The sequence below is a fragment of the Dama dama genome, chromosome 15, assembly GCF_033118175.1.
Source record: "Dama dama isolate Ldn47 chromosome 15, ASM3311817v1, whole genome shotgun sequence".
Lineage (NCBI taxonomy): Eukaryota > Metazoa > Chordata > Mammalia > Artiodactyla > Cervidae > Dama > Dama dama.
In genome coordinates, this window is record NC_083695.1 from 61,529,201 (window position 1) to 61,537,852 (window position 8,652).

An 8,652-nucleotide genomic window follows, 5' to 3' on the forward strand; every position below is an offset into this window, starting at 1 on the left:
TGCAGTCCAAGGGACCCTAAAGTCTTCTTCAACACCACAGTTCGAAAACGTCAATTCTTTGGTGCTCAGCCTTCTTTGTGGTCCAAATCAGGGTTTCTGGGCGGTGGGAAGCATGAAATGTACTTTATCAATGAGTTCTCTAGGTGCATTTTGGTGTATCACTGAAGACAGAACTACTGAACTAGCCCAACCTTGACTCCCTGATGAAACAGAGCCCCAGAGAGGGGTGTGACTTAGCCAGGTCACTTAACAGGTTTCTAGGAACATGAGGGAGGCCCAGACTCCCAATGGGAGTGGTTGTTAGAGCCACTACCATTTTGGCTTGTATGAAATGATTCCTGCAAAATTACTCTTTCCAAGATCCCAGTGCTCTGCCTTCTAAGGCAAATCCAGTATTTGTTGGTCTGTTTCTCTTTATTTGCCTTATTGTTTGTGCTCTGCTCTCTGCTGTGAACCTAACATCTTTTGGCTTTGGGTGGTTGAGTGGGAAACAAGAGTAAGACACTGAAGAATACAGTCTATTGCGTGCTGTGCTGTACTTGGTTGCTCAGTCGTGTCTGACTCTTTGCGACCCCATGGACTATAGCCCACCAGTCTCCTCTGTCTATTGGGATTCTCCAGGCAAGAATACTGAAGTGGGTTGCCATGTCCTCCTCCAGGGGATCTTCCCAACCCAGGGATTGAACCCAGGTCTCCTGCATTGCAGGTGGATTCTTTACCAGCTGAGCTACCAGGGAAACCCCCAATCTAGTGGTGACACCCAAGGTAAAAGGTAGGTTCACCAAAGGTAAAAGGTAGGTTCAAGCTAGGGTTTTGCCCAGGATCTGAAGAGAGAATGGAGAAAGGGGCAGGGAAGGCTGAGCCCTAGGGTGCATCCTATGGTCCACAAGTAGACAGGAGCACTCAGATTCAGATTAAAGTTGTGTCTCTCAAACCAAGCAACAGAGAAAGGAGGAATGGCATGCCCCTGTATGACAATGAATTAACACCTGACAATAACCTTCACTTTCTTGCTTGCCAGACACACTGTATTGATTTAACCCAAGGACCAACAAATCTTCCACTATGACAGTTTAACAAGTATTACAGATAAGTGTGTGTGCATGTTAGTCGCTCAGTCATGCCCGACTCTTTGCGACCCCATGGACTGTAGAATGCCAGGCTTCTCTGTCCATGGAATTCTCCAGGCAAGAATACTGGATTTGCCATTTCCTTCTAGGAGATCTTCCTGATTGAGGGATTGAACCCCAGTCTCCTGCATTGCAGGCAGATTCTTTACTGTCTGAGCCACGAGGGAAGCCCAAAAATTGCCCTAAGGTTGTTATTTAATCGCTGAGTCATGGCCAACTCTTTGCAACCCCATGGACTATATAGCCTGTGAAGTTCCTCTGTCCATGGGATTTCCCAGGCAAGAATACTGGGGTGGGTTCCCATTTCCTCCTCCAGGGCATCCTCCCAACCCAGGGATCCAACCTGCGTCTCCTGCATTGGCAGGCAGATACCGGGGAAGCCCTTGAAGGAGTCTCACCTCTTTTAGGGGATATACCAAGCACAGGTTTCCTCACTTGGTTCAGCAAATATTTAACCCATCTGCAATGGACAAGGTGTGGTGCCAGGCACTAGAGGTGGAGAGAGGATACAGCAGGAACCACCTTAGAAGAGCCAAGACAGGTGGACATCAAGACTGACCAATGAATGATAGCACAAGTGAGGTCAGTGCCTCATTAGAGGTCACCCACGGGTGAGAGAGGAGAGGCTTTATGAAAGCGGCGATGACTAAGCCAGGTTCAAGGAAACATAATATTCAAGTTTTACCAGTGTTTATTCCTAGATTTATGTTGAGAGTGAATCATTCAACATTGCTTAAAGGAAAACATGGCCTGTGATAGAGTGGTCACTTTCTGATGACAAAGGGCAGAGGTGTGGATCCAGATTGTAATACAGTGAAAGGTGTTCCTTTGTATCTTATTAACTTGATGTTGAAAGGCATGTTGTAACAAAGATACAGAAAGTAAACTGTTTTGAATGTTAAATATCAGCGGAGATAATAAAGGTTTTAATGAAGGAGAAAGAAAAAAGTCAGCTTTGCCATGTGATTTACAGATTTTGTAGAATAGTACTTATGCCACCTTGCGTAGCTTAGGAAGATGTGTATTTTCACTCAATCTTTATAAAGTGGAGATAGATGGTGGTGGGGTGGAACTGAGACGAGAAGATTAAGAAAAACCTTGAGGGCTTCCCTGGTGGCTCAGTGGTAAAGAATCCAACTGCCATGCAGGAGACGCAGGTTCAATCCCACATGCTGTGTGGCAACTAAGCCCCTATGCCACAATTATTGAAGCCTGAGTGCCCTAGAGCCTGTGTCCTGAAATGAGAAGTCACCACAAGGAGAAGGCTGCACACCACAACAAACAGTAGCTCCCACTCACTGCAACTAAAAAGCCCATGCATGAATGAGGGCCCGGCACAGCAAAAGAGAAATAAATTAAAAAAAAAAAAGAAAAAACTTTTTGAGTATGTTATTTCCAGTACAAACTTAAAATTTTCTCACATTTGCACATAATACAGTAATAACTACAGTAATAACTCTCTTCTAAAGAAAATGATTCTGTTTATTGGAGATCAAAAAGGAAGCAGCTCAGAATTTAGATTTTATTTTGTATTGCTTCTTTGCAATTTCCAGGAGGCTAGCGCCTGGTAAATAATCCACCTGCCAATGTAGGAGACGCAAGAGACAGGTTCAGTCCTTGGGTCAGGAAGATCCCCTGGAGTGCGAAATGGCAACTCATTCCATTTCTGGAAAAATTCCATGGACTGAGGAGCTTGGCATGCTATAGTCCATGGGGCCACAAAGAATCAGACACGACAGCATATTTGGCAGTTTCAGGGAAACATGTTACTATGGCAAGAGCCCTGAAATGGGAATCACGGGACTTGGGATGAAAATGTTTCTGAACTTGAGCAAGGTTTCATTTCATTTCAACTCTAAGACTCAGCTTCCTCCACTGTAAAATGAGAATGTTCGTGTGTGCCCCATCCATCTTTCTAGGCTATCATACAAATCAAAATCTAACCTATTTTAGGGAATCCTGTATATTAAGCATTTTTAGTGTCCCACACAATATGCTTATAAACTTCCTGTGTCGTGTCATTTTCTCCTCGCAGTGACACTACCTGTGAGCTTCCAGAACTGTTCCATCATATAGATGAGGAAACCATGGTTTAGGGAGTTTGTCGGTTGTCCAAGGTCACACATCAAAGAGACTGACAGAGCTAGTATCTGAACCCAAGTTTGTGTGCCTATAGAGACAGAACTGTTATCTCCTATATTATGCTGCCACTTGTATATCACATAATAGCCAGAAAATACATGTGAAAGCACATCACAGGCAAGGAAATACTGTCCAGGACTATTGTTATCTTTCAGCAATGATTATACTGTGAATGAGGTTGAAGACAAGAGATGACAGTGACATTACCTACCCCCACAAACAACTGTTCATTTTATTCATCCATTATAACCACACTTCTCATTCTCTTTGTAACAAGTATGAGGGCAGGTGCATTCAGATACAAATAACAGAAAAGCCTGACACCATCAGGGCACTTATTGTTTGTTAAAAAAAGAAGTCTGGAATCAAACAATCCTAGTTTAGACCAGCAATTTCACAACCTTAAGGCTCTGTGTAACCCTCTGTTCCCTACTCATGCTCACATAATGGATATTGCAATTATCAGCATCACAATCTAATGAGACTCTTTTTTTTTTTCCCCCTGAAAAACTGAGAAACCGACAGCTGGCCAGGGCAATGAATGAGTGCTCCTCATATGTTTCTCTCCTTTTCTGCAATGAAAAGAAATGTGTTGCAAGTGGAAATAGCCATGGACAGTACACTTCCCTTGGATCTCACTGACTAGAACTGGATTTCAATGTATCAGGATGAGCCAGGCTAGGATCCGGTACCAAGGAAGCCCCGAAATCTCAGTGGCTTAACAGTACAGGTTTCTTTCTTGCTCATCTCACAATTGAGGAGGGCTGGGGACCCTCCTTCATTTTATAGTTACAGTACCTGGAACACGAGGCCTCCCATGTCAAAGAAGCAGGGTAAGAGTGATGAAAGCTACCACACCATCTCATAACTGTGCCAGACCGGAAGTGACGCACTCTGCTCACATTCCTATTGGTCAGATCTTGGTTCCACTGCCCCTCCTCCTGCAAGGTGTCTGCCAAGAATGGTCCCAGCAAAGCAGATGTGAAGAACAGGTTAGAATTGTGTGCCCCTTGTGGGCCTCCCAGGTGGTTTAGTGGTGAATAATTACACCTGCCAGTGCAGGAGATGCAGGAAATGCAAGTTTAATCCCTGAGTGGGGAAGATACTGTGGAGAAGGAAATGGCAACCTGCTCCAGTGTTCTTACCTGGAGAATCCCATGGACAGAGGAGCCTGGCAGGCTACAGTCCATGGGGTCGCAAAGGGTTGAACACGACTGAGTGACTGAGCACACACACAAATGTGGTGAAACTGCACACCTCCAATGGGACTTGAACCCGCAGCCTTCCAATCGAAACTATGCAACTAGTCTCAGGACTTACTGAAGCTCAGGTTCTTTATGTCTCCACATGGGAAGGAATTCAGTGAGGCAAGGTGATAGGTAAGAAGTAGCCTTGTTAATATCCTCTGTAAAGAGGTTACAGGAAAATGTGGCTGGAGAGGATGGTCATGTCTCAGGTCTTGGGTGAGTTTCTGGCACAGGTGCCAAGTGAGAGTCCTTGGTTTGGCAGAGGACAGAATTCACAAGTGAGCCAGAGTAACGGAAAAGCAGGCTGACGGAGATAAACGTTCCACAGGCAGAATGCAGCCCTCTCAGGAGGGAAGAGGGGCCCCGGGGGAACACCCATCATGTAATGTGGGCCGCCTGGGGAGGTGAGAATGGGGGTAGGGGCTGGAGGGTGGTGGGTACTGGGGGTGGTTAGTTTTTATGCACTGCTTAATTTCATAGGCTAATGAGTGGGAAGGTTATTCCAATTATCTTGGAGAAGGGGCAAGAATTTCCCAGAATTGGGCCACTGCCCACTTTTTTGCCTTTTCTGGTTGGCCTGGGACCTGTCATGGCACCTGTGGTGCTGTTATTAGCATATGCAGTGTATTACAATATGCGTATAATGAGGCTTAAGGGTTGTTGGAAGCCTTCCATCTTGGGCCTAATCAGTTTTAACCAGTTTATGTCATGTCCTCAATGGCTGTGTCATTTTTTTTTAAAGGTTGTGCTCTGCCCCCTTCCCTCTTGTCTCATTGGCCACCCCTAGATTTTGGAGAAGAAGTGGCTGGGGAATGACACCTAGGGGGAAGCCTGTCACTCCCTCTCACCCACCATCTCATGCCCTCACCAGGCCAGCAACCCTGGTTAAAGATAAGGTAAGAAATGTTCTCTGAGCTTCCATGATTCCTACATCACCCTCTTCCACAGTCTTTTCCTCTCAATATTATAATAATTTTCCCTTTGCCTGTCACTCTCTCCCTTCATCCATGCCACCCCCCAATAGATTATAAGCTTCTTAAGACCCAAAGATTGTCTTCACTTTTCATCTCTGGTGCCTAGGCAGGGTCTGGCACAAAGCAGGTGCTCAACAGACGTTTTTAAAGCAATTGAATGAGGGTCCATTTGAAACAGTGATTTCAGTCATATGACTGTCTTTAAGAGATACTTGGCTCTTTAGAATTTTTAGTAGAGTCATTGAGGAACAAGAAGTATGATTCACCCTTTAAATAAACATGGGTGCAAAAAGAGACCATATAGCAAACTTCAAAAATGTGACCATAAGTCAAGTAAATATTTGATCAGTGACATCAATGTGTATAAAACATTTCTTTAAGGAAACTCACTTTTGGAAATCCACTTAGAATATCTTAAGTCTGGCTTTGGTATTTTAACCAAAACTACATCTCCAAGACTGGGCATCTCCATGCCCAGAGGAGGTGTCACAGTGATAATGAATGAGGCAGGAGGTAAAAAAATTTAGGGTAGTTTGATGTATACTTTTTAAGAACTTCAATTAAAGGAGCCAAATAAATGAGGCACTTAATCAGGAGGTATTATCAGAAAAGATTTTTCTGAGTTTGCAGGAAGTAGGCAAGAGCCACTGTGACTTCTGTGCTCCCATGAGTGGATGAGCTGCCTGAAACAGAGCCAGTTCAGAGAAGAGAGTCAGGAGGCTGACAGACACCCAAATAAGTTGTTTGGGTGCCCGGATCCTGTGTGCCTAAAGCTGGATCCACCTACTGGCCTTTCTGCTTACCTGAATCAGAATGTGGCTTTTCCCTTTTCTTCCCACCCCACCTTTAGCCTTCTTTTCCTCCTTCTTCTCTTTGTTTGTTTAATTTTGAGTTGAAGTTCCAGCCAAGACTCCTGACAGTATATTCTCTTGTCTCCGTTCTCTTTTCTTTTAAAAATTTTTTAAAAATGTATTTACTTATTTTTGGCTGTGTTGGGTGGTCTTTGCTGTGTGTGGGCTTTCTCTAGTTGTGATTCATGAGTTTCTCACTGCAGTGCCTTTTCTTGTTGCAGTAGTACATGGGCTTAGCTGTTCCATGGCTTGTCAGATCTTTCTGGAGCAGGGATCAAACCTGTGTCCCCTGCACTGGCAGGCGGGTTCTCAACCCCTGGGCCACCAGGGAAGTCCCGGTCTCAGTTTTCTTAGCTATAAGATGGGGACACAAATAGTAAAGTTTGTGTCTGCTCACCTCCCACAAGGGATTTTCTGAGATTTATGTGATTCAATCATATCAAGTGCTTGTCAGTAAAAGCTATGATTTTTTTTAACAATTTAGAAAAGACTGAATTCAGAAATCTCCGCTCCTCACCACCATCCCCAAAAGAAGGAAAGAGACTGCTCCATGCATAAAAGTATAGAGAATAGATTCCTAAGTTGTGAGAAAAGAGAATGCACTGTGTCAGCAACTTCAACCAGGAGCTGCTCTTTCTTAATTCTCTGGTAGCAGGCCCCACACCCACTTCCCTCCTCATGCACTCACACACACCCTTACTCCCTTCAATGCTAGGTGACACCAGGCCCTGGGAAAACTTTCTGTTGGCAATTGTTAGAAATAGCAGAAGTTTCAAGAGAGTTTCAAGAGAGGAAGAAAAAGTGGAGGTGACATGGCTGGCAGGACAGAACTGGCTGATTTTGCAACACAACTTGGAGAGAGGGAAAGTAAACTAGGAGAAAGTTGGCAAGGCCTTACAGCCTTGTTCCTGCAGTGGTTGTAGAAAGGAAGGACTTGGGGCCTGCACTCAGCCAATGCTCAGGTAAGGCTGAGCATTCTCCCAGTGAGCTGGGACTCTGATGAAGCCAGGTCAGAGAGCTCTGAGATTAAGTAATAAACCTTAGTACAGGAGGAGCAAAATTCACATACAAACCTACTCTGCTGGATTAAACAGAAAAGGCGTTAATGTAGCTCGCGAGATCTCTGAAGTGGGTCCAGAGAATTGGTTTTGGAGACTGACTTCCCAGTCCGGACAGATGTCATGCTCAGCTCCCACTATTGGTGCTGGTCACTGGGTGTTGGAACCCCCACCACAGTGCCCTAAACCCTCACTCCAGAATGAATTCTCTGCAGCCTCAGCTTCCTCATGTCCTGTCCTAGAGGCCAAGTCAGTCATGGGGTGTCTGATTGGGCTCAACCTAGGATACAGTCTTACTGCAAGGGAGCTGAGAAAGCTGGTATCAGCCTCTGACCTTGGGGAGGCAGGACCCACAATGCAGGAAATTTTCCAATTACGGGATGGGGTTCAAAAGGGCCGCCATCAGGTAGGTATATATCCCCCAACAGCATTTCCGTACTGTGTGTGTATATGTGCACATGCGTATACATGTGTGAAACAGACATAAGATCTGTCTCATGGTCTCTTTTCCACAGTGTCTTCATCCTTAAAAATCCAAAGAACCATCATTCAAGCCCCTGCCCACAGCAGAAGCCCAGTCTCCTCATTTGACTGAATTCAGACCACAGCTCCAAGTACTGCCTGATCCCCACTTCTCCTTGTGGTTCTGTTCCTTCAGGTCGTTATTGCCCCCCACTCCCCACCTCAGATGTGGACCCAGGGCTCTCTATTCCCCCCACTCTCTGAAATGAAGAGCTGATATGCTCCTCAGAGACACACCAGGTCCCTGGGGATGGCACTTTCTCCTAATGCATCTCCTGTATCATCACTGGGCTATGATTTGTCATATCCTCTTTCCTCAGGACTCAGTTCTGGTTTCCCTCCGCAGAAGCAAGTGTCCATTAAAGCAGCCTCAGAGATGAATTCAGCTACCAAAACTAAGCTGCAAAGACGGAAGTCATTTTTTTAAGCATTGGCTCTTGTCCCAGATGGAACCCTGTTCCAGGGGAGAGAGTTGAGGAACTGCTCTAGTGAGTTTCTCCTTTAGAAAAGCCCAGAAAGCAAACTAAGGTCAACACCCCAGATCAGTGCCTGCTCCACACTCCAGGTGACCGAGTCTGTTAGGAACCCACAGTTCTGGACAAAGGGAGGTGAACTGCTGGGTGGGGACTGATTCACATGTTCCTTGACTCTTCCATGTCTACCTTCCCCCTTCAGTGACATTTATGTAGTTGCCTCACCCTCCACCCCAATTCATTTCTGTCCTCAGT